This window comes from Dendrobates tinctorius, unplaced genomic scaffold (assembly GCF_039654945.1).
Source record: "Dendrobates tinctorius isolate UK_male_01 unplaced genomic scaffold, ASM3965494v1 ptg000028l, whole genome shotgun sequence".
Taxonomy (NCBI): Eukaryota; Metazoa; Chordata; class Amphibia; order Anura; family Dendrobatidae; genus Dendrobates; species Dendrobates tinctorius.
Window position 1 is genome coordinate 79,477,075 of NW_027361696.1, and position 24,425 is coordinate 79,501,499.

A 24,425-nucleotide genomic window follows, 5' to 3' on the forward strand; every position below is an offset into this window, starting at 1 on the left:
TAGTACCACTAAAATGGGGGTCTTAACTATCAGTGGAGGTCATTGGGGGACTAAAAAAAAAAACAAAAAAAACTGTGCACATCTCAGGGAGTTTTTGATGACAGGGTTTTAGGACCGGGAACATCACAGATATGCTTGCAATTAATAAAACGAAAGACATTTAGTTTACAATTTTCTCCCAATTTTAGAAAACTAGTGGCAAAAGAAATCTTATTACGTGCCTCTTTGCATCCAGCTCCAGCACATGTCATCATGTGGAAAAGAAGCAAAATTGTCTATTTCGCCTGCCAGTCATAAGTCTGGTATTAACAAGGGTCCGTGCTAGAAAATACTGACATGGGGTTTAGTACTAGTGTGATGGTACTTTACAATGTGTCACTTTCCAATAATCATGTTGGAGCTGCTCCTCCAGAGGCCAAGTTGTCACACAAAGTATTAGCACTTAATGATACTTTGTGACACATTTACACAGTAAACAACTGTTGCATTAAAGTTACAGAATCGGAGTAAAAATATGAACAATATGTACAAATAAAAATGTTATAGAAGTAACAGCGAGCAAGCAATGCCAATTAAATGGTCGTCAGAACATGACCCTGCTTAAATCAGGTTATGTTGCCAAACACATTTTGGTGATAATTTTCTATATCACTAAAATAATAATAAAAGTTTTTGTTTTTTTTCTTTTTAACACCATCATCACACCACCGTATTTTAGAGTCTGTATTCGGACTGCAATGCCCGACCCATGAGTCTCCTGAACGAATATATACCTCCTGACCATCAGTATATGGCCCAATATGTATCAATGAAGCAGTTAAGTCAGGAGACCCCTGTTCGGACTTGGAAACGCAGCCTGAAATTACTGTAAAATACAAGGGTGCATTCACATGACATTAAAGCAATCACTTCTCAGCAGTCATTATCAAAGACAAGATTATAGTGACAGAATCCATCATAGTTTACAATAGGTGGTCACAGCTCACCTTCTCTCCCTCTCTGCACAATGACCTCTGCACAGGCCGTGGAGCATGCCTAGAAAACTCTGCCATAGACATCAATCAACATCTCCAGTCTAAGTCTACATGGCAACTAAAATCCACATTTCAATGAAGTTAACACAAGGCCAGGCAAGAATATGGCTTCACAATAATAACAAACAGATTATAGAATGAAAAAAATTTACTATGAGAACACAAACACATTAGAAAAAAGTCCCTGACCTGACATCAGCAATGTTCATTAATTCAGCACGGACGCCTGTGTTTGTGGTTTAATGATGACTCCTCTCAAAATGTTTACCTACCCATTCCATCAGAAGACATCATCCGGGTACAGGGAGGGGTGAACTATCAGGTTGTTTTCTAACCTCATCCAAATAAACCCACAGCAGTGTTATTTAGGGACAGACATTGTGAGATAGTTAAAAGGAAGATTATGCAGATATTCCGTGAATCGTTGCAGTTTTGCTCTGTACTTGTCTGTTTTTACAGGTGAGACATGTATGATAAAGGTGTCTCACCCACATGACCATCAGCCGTATCACAAAAAGTGGCAAATTGTAGTTTGTTACGTACTGTGTAAAATGTGCAAGGCCTGTAAAATACAGACCGATCTACCATGGCCTCATCTGGTCAGACTGCCTAATCCAAGCTACCTATTATGGGGGTTGTCTAGGCTGGGGGCTCAAGTCTGCAGTCATTCTATGTTACTGTAGACTTGTGAATCATCACAGAGAGCGCTGTCAGGATTCTCCAGTGCCGAGAGCAAATTGTCATGTTACCATTGCACACTTCCAGCCCCATCCCAACTCACTTGCATTGAGCAAGGACGCGTACGTCTAGTTGGCAGGTGACTGCATGAATGCCAACCGCATACTCGAAGTCATGCGCCCCTCCCACTCCCAGCGCCGCAGACTCCTGACAGCGTGAACACTTGAGGATTCACAAATCTGAGGTCACATAGGGTGACTGGATAACCCCTTTAAGCATGTGTCTACGATGAGTTTTTGATGCTGCGTATGCTACACTTACACCTCCAGCAAAGTGGATGGGAATTATAGAAATCTCCTGCCCACTGTGCTTTTTTTAAGTTTTTACGCAGCGTAAACTGACTTCCAGTGTGTGTTTCAAATCCGCCACATGTCAATTTCTTTTGTGGATACGTTGAGTTTTATGTGCAGAAACACATCAAAAACTCATGTAATCAGTACATCACTATACTAATAAAGTTTTGTCAAAAACAAATACCAGGAAGTATCAAAAACAAAGCAGCTTTGTTTAAAACATGACACACCAACAATAAACGATAAGAACGACAAAAATAAAATAGCACTGCAAAACACAATGAAAAAACACAAGTGACCTAACTTACATAATAGGTGCAGAAATTCTGCCTCATCAAAAGCTCATCGTGGGAACGTAGACTAAGGCAATTAGGTCGGAAACCCGGCTTTCAGGCTCGGTGTTGTACGTTTCCTGAACATATGAAACCAGCCTGATGTATAAATTTGGGGCTAAAAAAAACATTTTTGCAATTGGGTTTCATTAAAAATTGTGTACCGTTTGGCTTTTACAGTCTCTTATTTTCCAGTTTAGACAGGCCGACGTTGCTTCCAGAAAGATTTGTAGTAGTCATTGCTCTCACAAGCACATGTGTTTGCACAGGACTATGTGCTGCAGAGATCGATGATTAAAAAAAAAAAAAATAATAATTTCACCCGACGACAAGCTTCATTCGTTGCTTGATCAGCAGCCAATTTACACTGGCCAATTACCACAAAACCAGCGTTTCTGACAATCGTGGGGTGTAAATGCACACTTAATCTTAATGAGAAGAGATGGAGTGGGAAATCGGGGTGAACTACACCCACTCAGACCTGCATGTTGAAGTTTCCTCTATGTCACACACCAATAGATTCTGAGTGGTAATAATAAATACATGTTAGTCTATATAAACTGTAGACTCCCCTCTAATATTGCAGTTGAGGACCAAATTGCATCTGGCACTGCTCTTGCTTTGGAGTTTACGGTAGGGTCACTAACATTCTGGTGTAGTACAGCACAATTAAAGGACAAGGAACCTCTAAAGGCCTGAAACGCGTAAGCATGGTTTTGTGGACAAGTGATTTTCAACAAATTAATTCTCCAGTCTTCATTCAAATATATTAGTCCACGACCAAATTATTACCCAGACACCTGCAGTACTCCAGCAGCTGGGAAACTACACAAAAGGAGCATGCTGAGAGTTGCGATTCCTCAGCAGCTGGTGCACCGCAGGATGCTCTACTCTGTCTGTGGGTTCCACAGTGCAAGATACTGGTGGCTTTTTTTGGGCCGAATTTGCAAATTTACGACAATAAGAGTATGTGTAATTTAAGAAGCCCTGTTCTAAAATTAGTAGAGCACATCATAAGGATTCCTACTAGTGATACAAGTGACGTACCCAATTACAATACCACTGGCGTATAAAGAGCGATCATATGGCGCCTGCGGATGAGGTAGCAAAGATTAATTAGACTAATTGCACAGGTGGTGATAATGGCCTGGGAGGAGTCAACCTGGTCTTGTGGGAGGAGTCAGAAAGGTATAAAGGGCTGCCCATCAGTGATCTGGTGGCTTTCCGCCCGGACAATAATGTAAGTGGAGCTATCATGGCTATGCAAGAAGAAATAGATCCTGGAAAGAAGGTCTTCCTGCCATACCGAGTGGTCCGGCACATTTGAGGACTGTAAGACTTGGGGATTTTCTTTTTGGATTGGGGTAAAAAAAAAAAAAATACAAACTATGAATAACTAACCAATATGAACTAAAATGCAAAAAGTCCCAGGATCAGGATGGGCAACCTCTGGCTCTCCCAGCTGCTGCAAATCCCCAACATTACCTGACTGCTTGTGTTTCGTGTTGGATGATGGGAGATGTAGTTTCACAGCAGCTCAGAGCGCCAGAGGTCGCTGATCCCTACTTATGAGCCTTGCTTTCCTTCTCATCTCCAGTCTTGCTAATGGGCAAAAAGAAAACAGAACAAAATGTGATGTTAGACTTTTTTTTTTTTTTCCACAACCAATGACCGATGCAGCAAATCCCCTATGTGGACAAATAAATTGGAACATAAGAAAGATGGCTCCTGGGAATGGTGGGAACTTTCCAGCTGTTGCATCAACTTAGTCCTTCTGCTGCTGCACCAGGAGGGCAATTCTCCATGTAGGTATCAAAGCGATATGTAGACACAGGTAGGACTGCAACGGCCACCATGTGTAAGTGGGGGGTTCTTAATATCATATATACGTATGGCAATAGGCTGGATATCACCCAGCATCTGTGTCCTCTCTCTGACCCTATGTGTTGCAATTTCTTAGATCCCACGTTGGGGATGATGGTCCTATGGACTAACATTATCAATAAACCATGGTGGCCTATAGGGCTCAATATCTGATTCATAAGTACAATACGGTGGTCCATAGGGCTTTATCCCTCATAACTATACTACGCCCCCCACAGGGTTCAATATCCGATCAATAACTGTACTACAGTGGCCTATAGGACTAGCAGATTATTAACTACACTACGGTGGCCTTAAGGCTAAACATCTGATTTTTACTATTCAACAGGCCTTACAGAATACGTCGACAGATACAATTGCTGTACCAACAAGTATTTTCCCCCATTATTAAGCAAGCAGAAATACAGACAGCAATCACACACATCCCAGGCATTACCTGCCCGTTAAAGGCCTGAGTGCAGAGGAGGCAGCGATTTCAGACTTTTTGGTATTTTTCACCTTGCGTTGGCCCGTAGGTGGCGATACTTCATACAAGTGACGGATCTACATAGGAAATGGAAGGCCAGCGACAAGGGGAAGCGCGAAGAGAGCGCTCTATCGCCATGTCTGCCATATTGGAGCACGCACAGCTCTAACCCTTTGCCCCCCTCGGCCACAGCTCTGACCCCTGCCCTGTACCCCCCTCGGCCACAGCTCAGGCCTAAGGAGTGAGCAGCAGCCAACACATACACACCACACACAAGCAAAGTGCTGAAGGAGAAGCTCTCACCGCCCCCGGGAGGATGCAGAAAGGTGGGGGCCGCCGCTTCCGGTTTGAGGGTTGTTTGGGGTCTATTTTTTATCCAACGTTACAGGTTTTGAACCAAGGCTATTGTAAAAAAATATAAATAAATAAAAAAAAAATAAAAAACAAAACCCCAAAGCGCTCGTCACCCGAAAGCCGGGCCGAGAACTCGGCTTATTTTCGTCACACAGCCTTCCGGAGCTTATTTATTGCCTCTTTCGCTCTCCGTCCACAGCTCGGTGGGACCCAAAATGGCGGCGACGGGCTCGGCCTCCCCCCTTCTCTCGCTCGTTTGCTCTCTTCCCCTGTCTTTCACTCTCCTCCGCGGTGGAACCCAACGATACGCCCCCTCCACACGTGTTTTGAGATGCTATTAGACAGTACGAGTGCCAGTCAAGGAAATACAGCGCTTTGATTGGACGGCTTTAACGTCAGTTAAAAAGGCCCGCCCTATGCATGGCTTCTATTGGACCAGAGGGAAAGCGAGGGAGGCGGTGACTGTGATTCTGTTGGGCATTGATTTGTCAATCACGATGACGCTAGAATGAAGGGCTAGTTGGGAGGCGGGAGTTGTGAGGGAGAATGTGATTGGATATTGGGAGGAGGGGACGTCAGTGTGTGCCAGGACTGACAGGACGAGCAGCTGGTTTGTACACTCGGCTGTCAATCGCGGCCAGCAGAAAAAGGAAGAGGAGTGTGATTGGCGAGAGCTGCGAGCACCGGGCACACCGAACAAGGTGCAGGCAGGCGGTACGAAAGCAAAGGCGGGAATGCTCAGCGATCAGATCGGCGCGATGATATCTTGTGCGATATTGTTGCAGAAATTAATGTGCAGGACTTCTTCTCCTTGAAGAAGTGAAAACTGTGCTGTCAACTACACCTCCCAGCATGCCCTGTCTCCATTCAGTGGTAGACCAGTTCTGCAGACCAATATCACTGCCATATAGTGGTAGACCAGCTCTGCAGACCAATATCACTGCCATATAGTGGTAGACCAGCTCTGCAGACCAATATTACCGCCATATGGTGGTAGACACCAGCTCTGCAGACCAATATCACCGCCATATAGTGGTAGACCAGCTCTGCAGACCAATATTACCGCCATATGGTGGTAGACACCAGCTCTGCAGACCAATATCACCGCCATATAGTGGTAGACCAGCTCTGCAGACCAATATCTGTGTCATATAGTGGTAGACCAGCTCTGCAGGCCAATATTACTGCCATATAGTGGTAGACCAGCTCTGCAGACCAATATCACTGCCATATAGTGGTAGACCAGCTCTGCAGACCAATATTACCGCCATATGGTGGTAGACACCAGCTCTGCAGACCAATATCACCGCCATATAGTGGTAGACCAGCTCTGCAGACCAATATTACCGCCATATGGTGGTAGACACCAGCTCTGCAGACCAATATCACCGCCATATAGTGGTAGACCAGCTCTGCAGACCAATATCTGTGTCATATAGTGGTAGACCAGCTCTGCAGGCCAATATTACTGCCATACAGTGGTAGACCAGTTCTGCAGACCAATATCTCTGCCATATAGTGGTAGACCAGCTCCGCAGACCAATATCACTGCCATATAGTGGTAGACACCAGCTCTGCAGACCAATATCACTGCCATATAGTGGTAGACCAGCTCTGCAGACCAATATTACCGCCATATAGTGGTAGACCAGCTCTGCAGACCAATATCTCTGTCATATAGTGGTAGACCAGCTCTGCAGACCAATATTACCGCCATATGGTGGTAGACCAGCTCTGCAGACCAATATCACTGCCATATAGTGGTAGACCAGCTCTGCAGACCAATATCACTGCCATAACATTAGATATTTATATATATATATATATATATATATATATATATACATAAGATATTATACAGGGCTTTGCGTGTGGAGTGAGTGTGGCTATGCGAAGTGGGCGGGGCTTGATACATACATACTCATTTATATTTATATAGATAAATACATTTCTTCTATATTTTTCTTTTTTCTTCTATTCCTCTTTAGAAAAGGAGAAGGAGCTTTCAGGTTTCGAAGTCCACAGCCTTCTGAATCTACCTCATCAGAAAAATACCAGCTCAGAGAGACGGATGGACTTCTGCACAGGCTGATACGTCAGTGACAAACAAAAGCAGAAGTGTTCCTAGAAGAAAAAACGTATTTCGGGTAAGAAGGAGGTTTTTTTTTTTCTTTGTACAGTAAGCTTGCTGTTACAGCTTTCTCAACCTGACATTTATTCTGAAAGTTTTTCTGTTTTTGTTGAAAAATCCCATAATAATTTTCAAGATATGAGGGCTTATTTTTTTTACAACCTGTGTGGACATTTTTACTAATACTATTTTGGAGGTAGATACAATGTTTTAATCACCCCTCACTGTATTTTATTTAAATGTGCATATATTTGTGTGTGATTATTATATATATATATATATATATATATATATATATATATATATATATATATATATATATATATATATATATATATTATACATTATACAGCTCTGGCAAAAATTAGGAGACCACTGCACAGTTTTATAAAAATCAGCTTCTCTACATGTCTGACAGCCATTCCATTCCAGTATCAGCTGAATATTCCAACCAGAGTACACCTCATTCTACTTAATGTGCTTCTGATTAGATCAGGGGTGGGAACCTCAGGCCCCTGGGCCATTTATGGCCCTCGATGACCTTTTATCAGGCCCCCGGGCAGATTCTCAGGGAACGCATTCTTGAGCAGGGAGTTGTATATTGATTGCCACCAGCTCAATAATTTATTCTTGTTCTGTTAGCACACACATGCAGTGTTCACTACTGAACACTGAAGGGCATGCATTGAAAGATTACGCTCTGACACCAGTGCCAGAGTCAGGACATACTTTGTGGGCGGAGTTTGTATGAAGGATGGTATAAACATCCAAATGGCCCTTGGCAGAAAAAAGATTCCCCACCCCTGGATTAGGTGATCACCTGAACCAAATCTTATTTAACGAAGGAAAGTATAAAAAAAACCCTGCTGTGATGTTCACAATCCTCTTGCAATAGGACAAGCTGGATGGCAAAACAAGTGCTAGTAATATCCCAAAAGTAAGGCTATGTGCACACACAGTTTTTTGGGTGTGCGGATTTTGTAGAGAAAACCACAAGTAAATCCGCAGGACAAAAGTCCTGCGGCTTATCTGCGGTTTTGCCTGCGGTTTTACACCTCATAATGGATGAGGTGTAAAACTGCAGCGTTTCTGCACCAAACAATTGACATGCTGTGGTTTGTACACCGCAGCAAAACCGCAGCATGTGCACAGCTTTTTTTTATTTCCATAGGAAATAAAGGTACTGTACAACGCAGCAGAATCTGCTGCGGACCCGCAGGTGCAGAAACGCTGCGGAACCACAGCAGAATCCGCACCGTGTGCACATACCCTTATAGGAATGAAAAAATAACTTTTAAGCATGCCAAAGGAGTTGAAAAGAAAAGTCTTGAGTGAGGAAAAGAAGGGCTCAATTCTGGCTTTACTAGCAGAGGGATACAACGAGCGTCATGTTGCCTCAATCCCTAAAATTTCTAAGACAGCAGTCCATTGCATGAAGGTCAAGCAGCAGACATTGGGAACAACAAAGCTACAGACCGGCAGAGGGCGAAAACAACTCACCATTGACCGGGATGATCGTCCTCTTATTCGAATGTCACTCAGCAACCGCAGGATGATATAAAGTGACCTACAAAAGGAATGGGAAATGGCAGCTGGGGTGAAGTGTATGACAAGAACAGTTTGTAATAGGTTCCTAGAGGCAGGGCTCAAGTCATGTAAAGCTAGAAAAAAAGCATTTCATCAATGAGAAACAAAGGAGAGCCAGGCTGTAGTTTGCCAAAGACCATAAGGATAGGTCCATAAAAAACTGGAGTAAGGTAATCTTCCCTGAGTCTAATTTTCAGCTTTTCCCAACATCTGGTTGTCTAATGGTTAGACAGACCTGGAAAGGCGTACAAGCTACAGTGTCTTGCACCCACTGTGAAATTTGGTGTAGGATCGGTGATGATCTGAGGATGCTTCAGCAAGGCTGGATTTGGGCAGGTTAACCCCTTCACGACCTTTGACGCCACGTAGGCGTCATGAAAAGTCGTGACAATACGACCCATGACGCCTATGTGGCGTCATGAATTGATTGCCCCCCTGCGGGTAGGGTGACCGGGGTCACTGAAAGGTCACCCGACCCGCACACAAAGGACCCTTCAGAGTTAACACCTGGGGGTGTGGCTTAGCCCCCACGTGCCTACGATCGCTCTGATTGGCTGTTAAAAGTGAAACTGCCAATCAGAGCGATTGTAATATTTCACCAATGAAAATTGGTGAAATATTACAATCCAGCCATGGCCGATGCTGAAATAGCATCGGACATGGCTGGACACCGAGACCCGACCCCCCCCCCCCACACCGACTGACGGCACCGATTGGCTGCCGCCACTGTCTGACGGCACCGATCGGCAGCCGCCGTCATAATCTGCCCCCCCAGCCCTCCGATCATCCCCTCTCACCCTCCGATCACCCCCTCACCCTCCTTTGTGCCTCCGATCTCCCGCTATCCGTCCCGGTGTCCCGCCATCCAGCGTCATGGGCGGGACACCGGGCGCCGAATCGAATCTGCAATGCTGCAGATTCATTCATTTATTTTGATCACTATAATAAACTTTCATAGTGATCAAAATAAAAAAAAAAGTAAATCACCGCCCCCCTTATCACCCCCATAGGTAGGGACAAATAATAAAAAAAACAAAATATTTTTTTTTTATTTTTCCGTTAGGGCTAGGGTTGGACTAAGGGCTAGGGTTGGACTAAGGGCTAGGGTTGGACTAAGGGCTAGGGTTGGACTTGGGTTGGGATTACGGTTACGCTTGTGGTTAGGGTTAGAGTTGGGATTTCGTTAGGGGTGTGTTGGGATTAGTGTTGTGGTTAGGGTTATGATTAGGGTTGGGATTAGGGTTAGGGGTGTGTTGGGGTTGGAGATAGAATTGAGGGGTTTCCACTGTTTAGGCACATCACGGGGTCTCCAAACGTGACATGGAGCCACCATTTATTCCAGCCAATTTTGCGTTCAAAAAGTCAAACGGTGCTCCCTCCATTTCGAGCCCCGACATGTGCCCAAACAGTGGTGTACTCCCACTTATGGGGTATCAGGGTACTCAGGAAAAATTGCACAACAACTTTGGGGGTCTAATTTCTCCTGTTACCCTTGGGAAAATAAAAACATGGGGGCTAAAATAATTATTTTTGTGGAAAAAAAAAATGATTTTTTATTTTCACGGTTCTGCGCTATAAACTTCTGTGAAGCACTTGGGGGTTCAATGTGCTCACCACACATCTAGATAAGTTCCTTGGGGGGTCTAGTTTCCAAAATGGGGTCATTTGTGGGGGGTTTGCACTGTTTATGTACATCAGGGGCTCTGCAAATGTAACATGACGCCCACAGACCATTCCATCAAGTCTTCATTTCAAAGCGTCACTACTTCCCTTCCGAGCCCCAACGTGTGCCCAAACAGTGGTCCCCCCCCAGTTATGGGGTACCAGCGTACTCAGTACACACTGGACAACAACTTCTGGGGTCCCAAATATCCTGTTACCCTTGTGAAAATAAAAATATAGTGGACTAAAAATCATTTTTTGAGGAAAAAAAATATTTTTTATTTTCAAGGCTCTGCGTTATAAACTTCTGTGAAGCACTTGGGGGTTCAAAGTGCTCACCTCACATCTAGATTAGTTCCTTGAGTGATCTAGTTTCCAAAATGGGGTCATTTGTGGGGGATTTCCACTGTTTAGGTACATCAGGGGCTCTGCAAATGTAACATGACGCCCACAGACCATTCCATCAAGTCTTCATTTCAAAGCGTCACTACTTCCCTTCCGAGCCCCAAAGTGTGCCCAAACAGTGGTCCCCCCCACATATGGGGTACCAGCGTACTCAGGACAAGCTGGACAACAACTTTTGGGGTCCAATTTATCCTGTTACCCTTGTGAAAATAAAAAATAGCAGGCTAAAAATTTATTTTTTGAGGAAAAAAATTTTTTTTATTTTAACGGCTCTGCGTTATAAACTTCTGTGTAGCACCTGGGGGTTCAAAATGCTCACTATGCATCTAGATAAGTTCCTTAGGGGGTCTAGTTTCCAAAATGGGGTCATTTGTGGGGGAGCTCCAAAGTTTACGCACACAGGGGCTCTGGAAACACGACATGGTGTCCGCTAACGATTGGAGCTAATTTTCCATTCAAAAAGTCAAATGACGCTCCTTCCCTTCTGAGCCATGCCGTGCGCTCAAACAGTGGTTTCTCCCCACATATGGGGTACCAGTGTACTCAGGACAAACTGGACAACAACTTTTGGGGTCCAATTTATCCTGTTACCCTTGGGAAAATAAAAAATAGCGGGCTAAAAAATCATTTTTGAGGGAAAAAAAAATATTTTTTTATTTTCATGGCTCTGCATTTATAAACTTCTGAGAAGCACTTGGGGATTCAGAGTGCTCACTACACATCTAGATAAGCTCCTTGGGGGTTCTAGTTTCCAAAATGGGGTCACTTGTGTGAGTTTCTACTGTTTAGGCACACAGGGGCTCTGCAAACGCAACATGACGCCCGCAGAACATTCCATCAAAGTCTGCATTCCAAAATGGCGCTCCTTCCCTTCTGAGCTCTCCCGTGCTCCCAAACAGTGGTTCCCCACCACATATGGGGTATCGGTGTACTCAGGACAAATTGCACAACAACTTTTGTGGTTCAATTTCTCCTGTTAGCCTTGTGAAAATAAAAAATAGCGGGCTAAAAAATCATTTTTGAGCAAAAAAAAATTATTTTTAATTTTCACTGCTCTGCGTTATAAACTTCTGTGAAGCACTTGGGGGTTCAAAGTGCTCACCACACATCTAGATAAGTTCCTTCGAGGGTCTAGTTTCCAAAACGGGGTCACTTGTGGGGGAGCTCCAATGTTTGGGCACACAGGGGCTCTCCAAATGCGACATGGTGTCCGCTAACGATTGGAGCTAATTTTCCAATCAAAAAGTCACATGGCGCTCCTTCCCTTCCGGGCCCTGCCGTGCGCCCAAACAGTGGTTTATGACCACATATGAGGTATCGATGTACTCAGCAGAATTGCCCAACAAATTTTAGGATCCATTTTATCCTGTTGCCCATGTGAAAATGAAAAAACTGAGGCTAAATAACATTTTTGTGAAAAAAAAAAAAAAAAAAAAAGTACTTTTTTTTTTTTTTTTTTACGGATCAATTTGTGAAGCACCTGGGGGTTCAAAGTGCTCACTATGCATCTTGATAAGTTCCTTGGAGGGTCTAGTTTCCAAAATGGGGTCACTTGTGGGGGAGCTCCAATGTTTAGGCACACAGGGGCTCTCCAAACGCGACATGGCAACCGCTAAATATTCAAGCATATTTTCCATTCAAAAAGTAAAATGGCGCTCCTTGCCTTCTGAGCTCTGCCGTGCGCCCAAACAGTGGTTTATGACCACATATGAGGTATCGGTGTACTCAGAAGAAATTGCCCAACAAATTTTAGGATACATTTTATCCTGTTACCCATGTGAAAATGAAAAAACTGATGCTAAAAGAAAATTTTGGTTGGAAAAATTAAAATGTCCATTTTTTCATTCCATGTTGCTTTAGTTCCTGTGAAGCACCTGAAGGGTTAATAATCTTCTTGAATGTAGTTTTGAGTAGCTTGATGGGTGCAGTTTTTAGAATGGTGTCACTTTTGGGTATTTTCTGCTATATAGACCCCTCAAAGTGACTTCAAATGTGAGGTGGTCCCTAAAAAAAAATGGTTTTGTAAATTTTGTTGTAAAAATGAGAAATTGCTGGTCAACTTTTAACCCTTATAACTTCCTAACGAAAAAAAATGTTGTTTCCAAAATTGTGCTGATGTAAAGTAAACATGTGGGAAATGTTATTTATTAACTATTTTGCGTCACATAACTCTCTGGTTTAACAGAATAAAAATTCAAAATTTGGAAATTGCAAAATTTTCAAAATTTTCACCAAATTTCCATTTTTTTCACAAATAAACACAAAAATTATCGACCTAAATTTACCACTAACATGAAGCCCAATATGTCACGAAAAAACAATCTCTGAATCGCTAGGATGCGTTGAAGCGTTCCTGAGTTATTACCTCATAAAGGGACATTGGTCAGAATTGCAAAAAATGGCCAGGTCGTTAAGGTCAAAATAGGCTGGGTCATGAAGGGGTTAATATTTGCGATGGACATATGAATCAAGCCACATACAAGGTTATCCTGGAAAAATAGTTAATTCCTTCTGCTCAGTCAATGTTCACCAACTTTGAGGACTGGTTTTTCCAGCAGGACAATGCGCCATGCCACAAAGCTAGGTCAATCAATGTATGGATGAAGGACCACCACATCAAATCGCTGTCATGGCCAGCCCAATCTTCAGACCCGAACCCCAGTTATTCCACAAACTATTGATTTCTGAACTCTTCCTGAGTTAAAAGATTAGTATTGTTTCTAAATGATTATGAACTTGTTTTCTTAGCATTATTTGAGGTCTGCAAGCACTGCATTTTCTTTGTTATTTTGACCATTTCTCATTTTCTGAAAATAAATAAAAAATTTGTTGCTTGAAAATTCAGAGACGTTGTCAGTAGTTTATAGAATAAAAGAGCAATTTACATTTTACTGAAAAATCAGACAAACAGTGGTTACAGTGCACAAACACCAATGGGGGAGAATGGGGGTTCAAATCCTGGCTTAGCCCTGTTGGAAATAATATACCAGTAGTGGGCCAGACTACTAACGCTATAGTGCCTACCTCAATAAACATGAGTGTCATGAGCAAAGAGACTTATGCCAGCTCGGATACATCAGATGTCGAGGAACCAGGACAATCTGATGATAAATGGGGTACATGGACAAGGCAAGAGAACCTGGATCTGATTAAATGCTACTATAACAGCAGACCAAATGAGAGGGGATATATGAAGCGTATGAGGAAACTCAATGGATACAAGACCTGCATGTCCACTGACTGAGAAACAACTAGTCACCCAACGTTTCAGTGTCATAAAGAGAAAGCTATTATCACAACTTGAGATGGATCAACTGCACTGCAGATCCACCCCATATGAAGACGTGGAAGCACAACATGTGCAACCCCCTGAAGAGCCTGATCCAAACCTGCAACTAGACAGAACTGCAGCTGATCTGAAACAGAAGATTATAGATAAACTAAATACCATCAATACCAGAGATCGACTGACAAGGCTCAGCACAGAAACACCACCAGATTGTATGCTGGAAAATGCCAATAAAGCAATTGCATCAATACCTACCACCTCCATAACGCAAACTAATAAACAGATCTAGGCTAATGCCTCAGCAATCATGGAAATGCTTGGCTATACAACCAGCAAGAACAACAGAAGTATGTGCACCCATTGGAAAAGAAGACTGGGAACAAAGATCAAGGTGACACGAAGGGAAGTCAACCAACTAATAGAAATACAGAAGGGTGTAAAGATCAATAATAAGATCAAGCTGGACAAGTACAATGGTCTGACCCCAACTGAGGCCATAGAGACTGCTAAACAAAGGCTCACAGCACTAAATACTCTAGAGAAGCTGATGCCAAGAAGATAAATGCCCTGTTCTCCAAAGAACCATCCAAAGTTTACTCCCAACTACAGAGTAACAGCACAAAGGCAGCAACTCCACCAATAGCAGAGACTGAACAATACTGGAGGAACATATGGGAGCAGTGCAGTGTGGCTGCAAGATCTGAGAATGAAGCACAGCAACCACCTAGAACAAGAACCAGTCACCATTACAGAAGCAGACATCCAACAGGGGGTCAAGAACATGAAGAGCTGGACAGCACCTGGCCCAGACATGATCCACACCTACTGGCTAAAGAAATTAACAGCGGTACATGAACGCATGGGAAAGCAGATGAACCAACGTCTAGAAGCAGGCCACCACCCAGCTTGGCTAACACAAGGTAGAACAGTTCTGATCATGAATGATCCTCACAAAGGAACAGTTCCATCCAACTACCGCCCAATAACCTGCCCTACAGCAACATGGAAACTCCTGTCAGGCATCATTGCCACCAAGCTGCAGAACCATATGAACTAGTACATGAATCCGGATCCGGCATTGGGACTGACACATGAATCAGGCATTGGGACTGACACCAGAGGCTCTAAGCACCATTCTGCTAGTAGAAAGAGCAGTCGCTCAAGACTCCAAGATCCAGACAGACCAATCTCCCCACAGCCTGGATTGACTACAGGAAAACCTGTCACACACAAAGATCTGTGAATGCTTGGCTCTCTACAATGTCAACAGGAAATTAAGAACCTTCCTCAGGAACTCAGCAACGTGGAACAACATTGGAAGTCAACTCAAGACAACTAGCACAAGTAACCATCAAATGTGGCAATGAAAAAATACAAAAGCAGCACAGATGAAAAAAGAGAAAAGAGGGTGCACGCTCCCAGGTATATACCAAACCTTTGAAATAGCCATCAAAAAAAATGGAAAACAGCACACCTTAGAAGATATGAAGGTGTTTTATTCAGCCCATAGGGCTATGTGCCCATTCTTTGCAACGTTTTGGTCCAAAAAGGGTGCGGACCTTTTTCAAGCAGTACTATACAGCAAATAAGTGCCTTTTTATAGCACACCAATTCTACAGGAATTTTATGATGATAATAATACAATATATGTTTTATAAAACCAGATCTACAACATTGTGATATGTAGTCATGAAGTGCTTGCTTAACCCCTTCACCCCCAAGGGTGGTTTGCACGTTCATGACCGGGCCAATTTTTACAATTCTGACCACTGTACCTTTATGAGGTCATAACTCTGGAACGCTTCCATGGATCCCGGTGATTCTGACATTGTTTTCTCGTGACATATTGTACTTCATGCTAGTGGTAAAATTTCATTCAAATAACATGCGTTTATTTGTGAGAAAAACGGAAATTTGGCGAAAATTTTGAAAATTTCGCATTTTTCCAACTTTTGAATTTTTATGCCCTTAAATCACAGAGATATCGCACCCAAAAAACTTGATAACTAACATTTCCCACATGTTTACTTTACATCAGCACAATTTTGGAACCAAAATTTTTTTTTGTTAGGAAGTTATAAGGGTTAAAAGTTGACCAGCGATTTCTCATTTTTACAACACCATTTTATTTTTACGGACCACATCACATTTGAAGCCACTTTGAGGGGTCTATATGATAGAAAATACCCAAAAGTGACACCTTAAGGTGCTCAAAACCACATTCAAGAAGTTTATTAACCCTTTAGGTGCGTCACAGGAATTTTTTTGCATATTTAAAAAAAAAAATGAACATCTAACTTTTTTTCACAAAAAAAATACTTCAGGTTCAATTCTTTTTATTTTACCAAGGGTAACAGGAGAAATTGGACTGCAAAAGTTATTGTGCAATTTGTACTGAGTACGCTGATACCTGATATGTGGGGGGGGGAACGACTGTTTCGGCGCATGGCAGAGCTCAGAATGGAAGGAGCGCCGTTTGACTTTTTCAATGCAAAATTGGCTGGAATTCAGATCGGACGCCATGTCACGTTTGGAGAGTCCCTGATGTACCTAAACAGTGGAAACCCCCTACAAGTGAACCCATTTTGGAAACTAGACCCCCAAAGGAACTTATCTAGATGTGTGGTGAGAACTTTGAACCCACAAGGGCTTTACAGAAGTTTATAACGTACAGCAGTACAATTAAAAAATCATATTTTTTCCACAAAAATGATCTTTTCACCCCAATTTTTATTTTCCCATGGGTAACAGGACCCTAAAAGTTATTGTGCAATTTGTCCTGAGTACGCTGATACCCCACATGTGGGGGTAAACCACTATTTGGGCGCATGGCAGAGCTCGGAAGGGAAGCAGTGCCATTTGACGTTTTTGGCTGGAATTGAGATCGGACATCATGTCGCGATTGGAAAACCCCTGATGTACCAAAACAGTGGAAACCCCCCACAAATGACACCATTTTGGAAACTAGACCCCCTAAGGAACTTATCTAGATGTGTGGTGAGAACTTTGAACCCCCCAGTGCTTCACAGAAGTTTATAACGCCCGGGCGTGAAAATAAAAAATTCGTATTTTTTCCACAAACATGATCTTTTAGTCACCATTTTTTTTATTTTCCCAAGGGTACCAGGAGAAATTGGACCCCAAAAGTTGTTGTCCAATTTGTCCTGAGTATGCTGATACCCCATATGTGGGAGAAAACTACTGTATGGACACACGTCGGGGCTCGGAAGGGAAGTAGTGACGTTTTGGAATGCAGACTTTGATGGAATGGTCTGCGGGTGTCATGTGCGTTTGGAGAGCCCCTGATGTACCTAAACTATTGAAACTCCCCACAAGTGACCCCATTTTGGACACTAGACCCCCCCACGGAACTTATCTAGATGTGTGGTGAGCACTTTGAACCCCCAAGTGCTTCACAGAATTTTATAACGCTCGGACGTGAAAATAAAAAAATCATTTTTTTTCCACAAAAATGATATTTTTGCCCCCAATTTTTTATTTTCCTAAGGGTAACAGGAGAAATTGGACTCCAAAAATTGTTTTGCAATTTGTCCTGAGTAGGCTGATACCCTACTTGTGGGGGTAAAACACTGTTTGGGCGCATGTCAGAGCTTGGAAGGGAAGGAGCACCATTTGACTTTTTCAACTCAGAATTGGCTGGAATTGAAATCAGACGCCATGTTGCATTTGGAGAGCCCCTGATGTCCCCAAACAGTGGAAACCCCCAATTCTAACTCCAACCCGAACCCCAACACACCCCTAACCCTAATCTCAGCCCTAGCCCTAACCCTAACCCTAACCGTAATGGAAAAATGGAAATAAATACATTTTTTTTATTTTATTATTTTTCCCTAACTAAGGGGGTGATAACGGGGGGTTTGATTTACTATTTATGGAGGTTTTTATGTTTGGTGGCTGTCGCATGCTAAAAGACGCTTTTTATTGTAAAAATAGTTTTTGCATCACCACATATTGAGAGCTATAACACTGGTCAACAGCATTTTTGGTGCCAAAGATATTTCATCGAATTTAGGGTATTTTTGGGGTGCTGATTCTGAATATGTCATCAGTTTTGCCAGATTGGCTCAAGTTTTTGAGATTTTTGGTATCTTATTTATAGCACTTGTTGGTAAATGCGACGCATCATCTCATTAATTTCTTTGGATTAGTACTTGAACTGAGCAGTTCTCAATATAGTTTTGTGTTAATTAGTGTTCTAAAAGTTTGTTCATAGCTTGATTTTTGCACTAACTTTATGTTGTTGTCTGTTTTCCAGTGAAAAGCATGAACTCATCAAGAAGAAGTTGTCTTAACGATCCAGACTCATTCTGTTACATTTGTGGTGAATACACACTGCCAAAACATAGAAGAAACATAACAGACTTCGTAAAAAAAGTGTATTTTGCCTATTTTGGGGTTATGCTTGGGGACCAAGACAAGTTTTGGGCACCACACATAGTGTGCAAAGCATGTATCGAATTATTACGAAAATGGAGCAAAGGACAAAGAAAAAGCTTCAAATTTGGTGTTCCAATGGTGTGGAGAGAGCCAAAAAATCATCATGATGACTGTTATTTATGGTAAACACAGGTACAGGCACATCTTCACAATGAGGGACAGGCCTTCTTGCAGATTCCATGTTACTCCCATTTTCGTTTCTTATGCTTATTGAATCCTTGCACTTGCACTGCACAGAAATAACAGTCATCATGATGATTTTTTGGCTCTCTCCACACCATTGGAACACCAAATTTGAAGCTTTTTCTTTGTCCTTTGCTCCATTTTCGTAATAATTCGATACATGCTTTGCACACTATGTGTGGTGCCCAAAACTTGTCTTGGTCCCCAAGCATAACCCCAAAATAGGCAAAATACACTTTTTTTACGAAGTCTGTTATGTTTCTTCTATGTTTTGGCAGTGTATATTCACCACAAATGTAACAGAATGAGTCTGGATCGTTAAGACAACTTCTTCATGATGAGTTCATGCTTTTCACTGGAAAACAGACAACAACATAAAGTTAGTGCAAAAATCAAGCTATGAACAAACTTTTAGAACACTAATTAACACAAAACTATATTGAGAACTGCTCAGTTCAAGTACTAATCCAAAGAAATTAATGAGATGATGCGTCGCATTTACCAACAAGTGCTATAAATAAGATACCAAAAATCTCAAAAACTTGAGCCAATCTGGCAAAACTGATGACATATTCAGAATCAGCACCCCAAAAATACCCCAAATTCATTAAAATATTTTGGACACCAGAAAAAAAATTTTTTTTCGTTGACCTGTGTAATTTTTCCGTATTTTGATCCACCGAGTCATGTGAGGTCTTATTTTTTGCGGGACGAGTTGACGTTTTTATTGGTACCATTTTCGGGCACGTGACATTTTTTGATCGCTTTTTATTCCGATTTTTGGGACGCAGAATGAACAAAAACCAGCGTTTCATGAATTTCTTTTGGGGGGTGTGCGTTTACACCGTTCCGCTTGCGGTAAAATTGATATAGCGGTTTTATTCTTCGGGTCAGTACAGTTACAGCGATACCTCATTTAGGTCGTTTTTTTATGTTTTGTCGGTTTTATGCAATGAAAACTATTTTATATAAAAAATAATTATTTTTGCATCGCTTTATTCTGCGAGCTATAACTTTTTTTATTTTTTCGCTGATGATGCTGTGTGGTGGCTCGTTTTTTGCAGGACAAGATGACGTTTCCAGCGGTACCATGGATATTTATACGCGTTTTTTTGATCGCGCGTTATTACACTTTTTGTTTGGCGGTATGATAATAAATCATTATTTTTTGCTTTGTTTTTTATTTTTATTTTTTAAGGGGTTCGCTAAAGGGGTTAACTAATGGGACAGTTTTATAGGGCGGGTCGTTACGGACGCGGCGATACCTAATATGTGTACTTTTTTTTTTTTTTTTTTTTTTTTTTTTTTTTTTCAAAAAATGGATTTATTTGGGGGAATATTTTTAATTTTTTTTTTTTTTTGTAATTTATTTGGCGATTTTAATTATTTTAACACTTTATTTTTATTTTTATTTTTTTACTTTATTAAATAGTCCCAGGTGGAACATCACTGTTCTGTGACAGATCGCTGATCTGTCACATCACAGATCACTGTGACAGATCAGCGATCTGTCACAGGCCGTGCACAAGGCTTCCTCATGCCTGCGCTTTGCAGGCACTGAGGAAGCCAGCTTCCTGCAGGCCCCCGAAGGCCCCCGTCGCCATCTTGGATTCAGGGGCCTGCAGGAAAGGAGCCCCCGGCAGCAACGCTGCACATTGCGCTGCCGTGGGGGGCTCAGGGAAGCACGGAGGGAGCCCCCTCCCTGCCGATGCTTCCCTTTAACCCCCGGTACACCGCGATCATGTTTGATCGCGGTGTGCAAGGGGTTAATGTGTCGGGGGCGGTCCGTGACCGCCCCTGACACATTATCACAGCTGACACCCGGCACAATCAGCTGACACCCGGCCGCGATCAGCGGCGCTCACCACGTGGGCGCCGCTGATCGCGGTAGACGTACTATCCCATCCATGGGCATAGGGGCCCGGGTCCCATGGACGGGATAGTACGTCGGATGTCAGGAAGGGGTTAATATAAAGTACATAGTGCTCGACATTCAGTGAAAACATCCACAATTACATAAAAATCATATATAAAAGATAATTACATATCAGCGGCAGCTGGTATTTCATATTTAGATAGATATGACTCACCCCATTGCCATCAAACGCCAAGCCCCAGCGTTCACAAAAACACAGTGCACAGGACCGGAAACTGGCTGCGGTGTATAATTTACTACCGCACATGCGCAATAGCGCATCATGATAAGCAGTGCCATGTCAATAGATGGAAAACATAAACAGACATGCGCAGTAACGCATCCTGTCTGTCGGCACCATCTTAAAATGGGGAAGATTTTGCCCAGTCATATTGCAAAAAAGTGTATATGCACTTATAAAAAAAGGAACATTCCATCTTTTAGTATAATTCCCATATAGGGAGTGAATGCTACGTCACATAAATTTGCTTGAAGCAAAGGGACAAGAACGGTAAAGGGGGAAAAAAAATCCTAAGGAAACACGAACACCTCCCATTAGCTGGGATTGGTAACCCATGACCGATTAGTATGGAGAGTGGTGAACCCTATAAAGGCTCAACACTCAACCCACAAAAGTCCGGACCATCCCTCAAAACACCACAAGTTCAAGCCCAAAAAATGGCACATTCACTATAAAAGTCCACAAAAATTAGGACACACAGAACAACTACAGCATATACTATGCATTTATAGATTTATTTATTATAAAGATTTTTTTTATGATTTTTTAATTATATCATGAAAAATACAAAAGGTCATGGGGGAGTCATATTTTCATAATATACTGCCGCTGAAAAATCTGAAAAATATAAAAAACAGAAAAATAATTAATACCTAAAATATTTCCATACCCTAGAACATAGAAACAGAGAACAGCCGCAGCAATATACATGGATTGTAGCAAAAACATTATAACGTAATATGTAGCTTATAATCAACATTTAAGCCAAAAGGCTTCAAAGTATTTAACCTCTATCCACTGTAGTTCTCTAATCTTGAGAAGTTTAACCCTGTCACCTCCTCTCCTCAATGGAGGAATATGATCAATTATTCTAAATGATAGATCTTTTTCCGTATGTTTAAGATCCAAAAAATGTTTAGATACTGGTAAATCCTGTCTTTTTTTTCTGATTGTATACCTATGTTGATTTAGCCTAATTTTCAACTCGCATGTTGTTTCACCTACATAATATAGATTACAAGGGCACCTCAGTAGATAAATAACAAAATCAGAAGAGCATGTTAAAAAATGATTACCGTATTTTTCGCTTTATAAGACGCTTCAGATTATAAGACGCACCACAAATTTTGAGGAGAAAAATAGGAAAAAACGTTTTTTAATAAAATGGTGGTGCCTCTTACAATCCAGGTGTCTTATTGCTTACCGGGGGTGGTGGCTGCGGTGAAGTGGGGTCCCAGGGTCGCTGCTGGAGGAGGCAGGAGTGGGGTGATACTCCAGGCCGCAGGAAGGGATGAGAGGGTGCTCCGATGTGCTGCTGCCAGGGGGGCTCGCGCTGCTGCCAGAGGGGGTCTGTGCTGCTGCCAGGGGGGGCTCGCTCTGCTACCAGGGGGGGCTCGCTCTGCTACCAGGGGGTGTTTGTGCTGCTGCCGGGGGGGGTTTGTGCTGCTGCCGGGGGGTGCTTGCGCTGCTGCCAGGGGGCTGTACTGCTACCGGGGGGGGGCGTGCACTTCTGCCAGGGGGGCTGTACTTCTGCCAGGGGGGGCTCATGCTGCTACCAGGTGGGCTTGCGCTGCTGCCAGGGGGACTGTACTGCTGCCAGGGGGGGTCTGTGCAGCAGCCCGGGGCTCTGCCTACATTTACCGGGTGTCCGTCGGCGCTGTGGGTGTCTCCGGGTGCCCAGCCGTGTCTCCACGTGCCCAGCGGTGTCTCTGGTTCCAGTCCCGGGGCTCTGGCGACATTTTGCGACAGGCCAGAGCACCTGGGCTCCCTCTCGGTTCCCTCTGTTTTGGGCTCCGGCAATATGGCAGCCGCCGCCGGGGGCGGCGCATGCGCTGATGGTGATCTCGAGAGATGAGATTTCAGCAAGATCAGTCCCGAGATCACCATCAGCGCATGCGCCGGTGGCGGCCGCCATATTGCCAGAGCCAAAAACAGAGTGAACCGAGAGGGAGCCACTGGGCTTTGGCCTGTCGCAAAATGTCGCCAGAGCCCCGGGATTGGAACCGGAGACACCGCTGGGCACGTGGAGACACGGCTGGGCACCCGGAGACACCCACAGCGCCGACGGACAGCCGGACACCCCTGCGGCCTGCATCCGGTAATGTATATCCTCTTCCGCACCCCCATTTTCCCCCCAAATTTGGGGGGGGAAAAAGTGCGTCTTACAAAGTGGAAAATACGGTAATTTTATACGATTTCTCTATACTATGTGGATCTTGAAAGGTGTTGCCTTTCTCCATATAAGAACAATTGACACCGTTTAGGCAAGGGAATGAACCTACTCTTGGTTTCCCTGTCAGTGTGATCTGTACATTTTTCTTGTGCGTGCCTATATCCGAATGAACAATTATGTCTTTAATATTTTTGGCACGTTTATATGAAATTAGTGGAGGGGACTTAAATTCTATAGTTTCTGTGTGACATTTACCCAACATTGGCCAATGTTTTTTTTATTATCCCGACAATTGAGGCACTTTCTTCACAAAACCTGGTTACAAACGGAATTCTACGCTCTATATTTCTACTTCGTTTTTTCTGGAGGAGTAGATCTCTAAGTGATGTATTTTCAACCTTTAACTTACAACCATCCAATAATCTAACAGGATAATTCCTTTGTCTAAATTTAGTAATCATTTTGTCCAATGAAGTATTCATAGTCTCCTGTTCACTTACAATGCGTTTAACGCGTAACAATTAACTAAAAGGAAGAGACTCAATCATCCTTCTCGGATGGTGCCGACAGACACGATGCGTTACTGCGCATGAGCGGTGAGATTGCGCATGTCTGTTTGTTTTCCATCTATTAAGATGGCGCTGCTTTTCATGATGCGCTATTGCGTATGCGCGGTAGTAAATTATACACCGCAGCCAGTTTCCGGTCCTGTGCACTGTGTTTTTGTGAACGCTGGGGCTTGGCGTTTTTTGATGGCAATGGGGTGAGTCATATCTATCTAAATATGAAATACCAGCTGCCGCTGATATGTAATTGTCTTTTATATATGATTTTTATGTAATTGTGGATGTTTTCACTGAATGTCGAGCACTATGCACTTTATATTAAGCAAGCACTTCATGACTACATATCACAATGTTGGAGATCTGGTTTTATAAAACATATATTGTATTATTATCATAAAATACCTGTATAATTGGTGTGCTATAAAAAGGCACTTATTTGCTGTATAGTACTGCTTGAAAAAGGTCCGAAACGTTGCACTGAATGGGCACATAGCCCTATGGGCTGAATAAAACACCTTCATATCTTCTAAGGCGTGCTGTTTTCCATTTTTTTGATGGATACATCAAATGTGGCATATACCAAGGTGATGCACTGTCCCCATGGTTGTTCTACATAGGCTTGAACCCCTTCAGTCAGATAATTAGTCTGGCTATGGATACAAGTTCAAGAGTGGAAGCACCATCAGCCATCTCCTCTACATTGATGACATCAAG

At 42.8% G+C, this 24,425-nt stretch overlaps 1 protein-coding gene and 1 pseudogene across 15 annotated transcripts in view; one reads left to right on the forward strand and one right to left on the reverse strand.

Moving 5' to 3' along the window:
• The window catches only part of CNOT3 (CCR4-NOT transcription complex subunit 3), a 93,823-nt gene extending 88,409 nt beyond the window's left edge, over positions 1-5,414 (reverse strand). For 6 of the 15 annotated variants that reach the window (XM_073571043.1, XM_073571049.1, XM_073571048.1 and 3 more), the window contains exon 1: positions 5,051-5,382. The gene's annotated coding sequence lies outside the window, so the exon portion shown is untranslated. Of the gene's footprint in view, positions 1-3,444; positions 3,460-3,882; positions 4,000-5,050 lie in introns of those variants that run through there. The other 9 variants (XM_073571050.1, XM_073571038.1, XM_073571042.1 and 6 more) reach the window with 8 other exon arrangements.
• Positions 3,626-24,425, forward strand: part of LOC141085576 (histone-lysine N-methyltransferase KMT5C-like) — a 34,873-nt pseudogene continuing 14,073 nt past the window's right edge.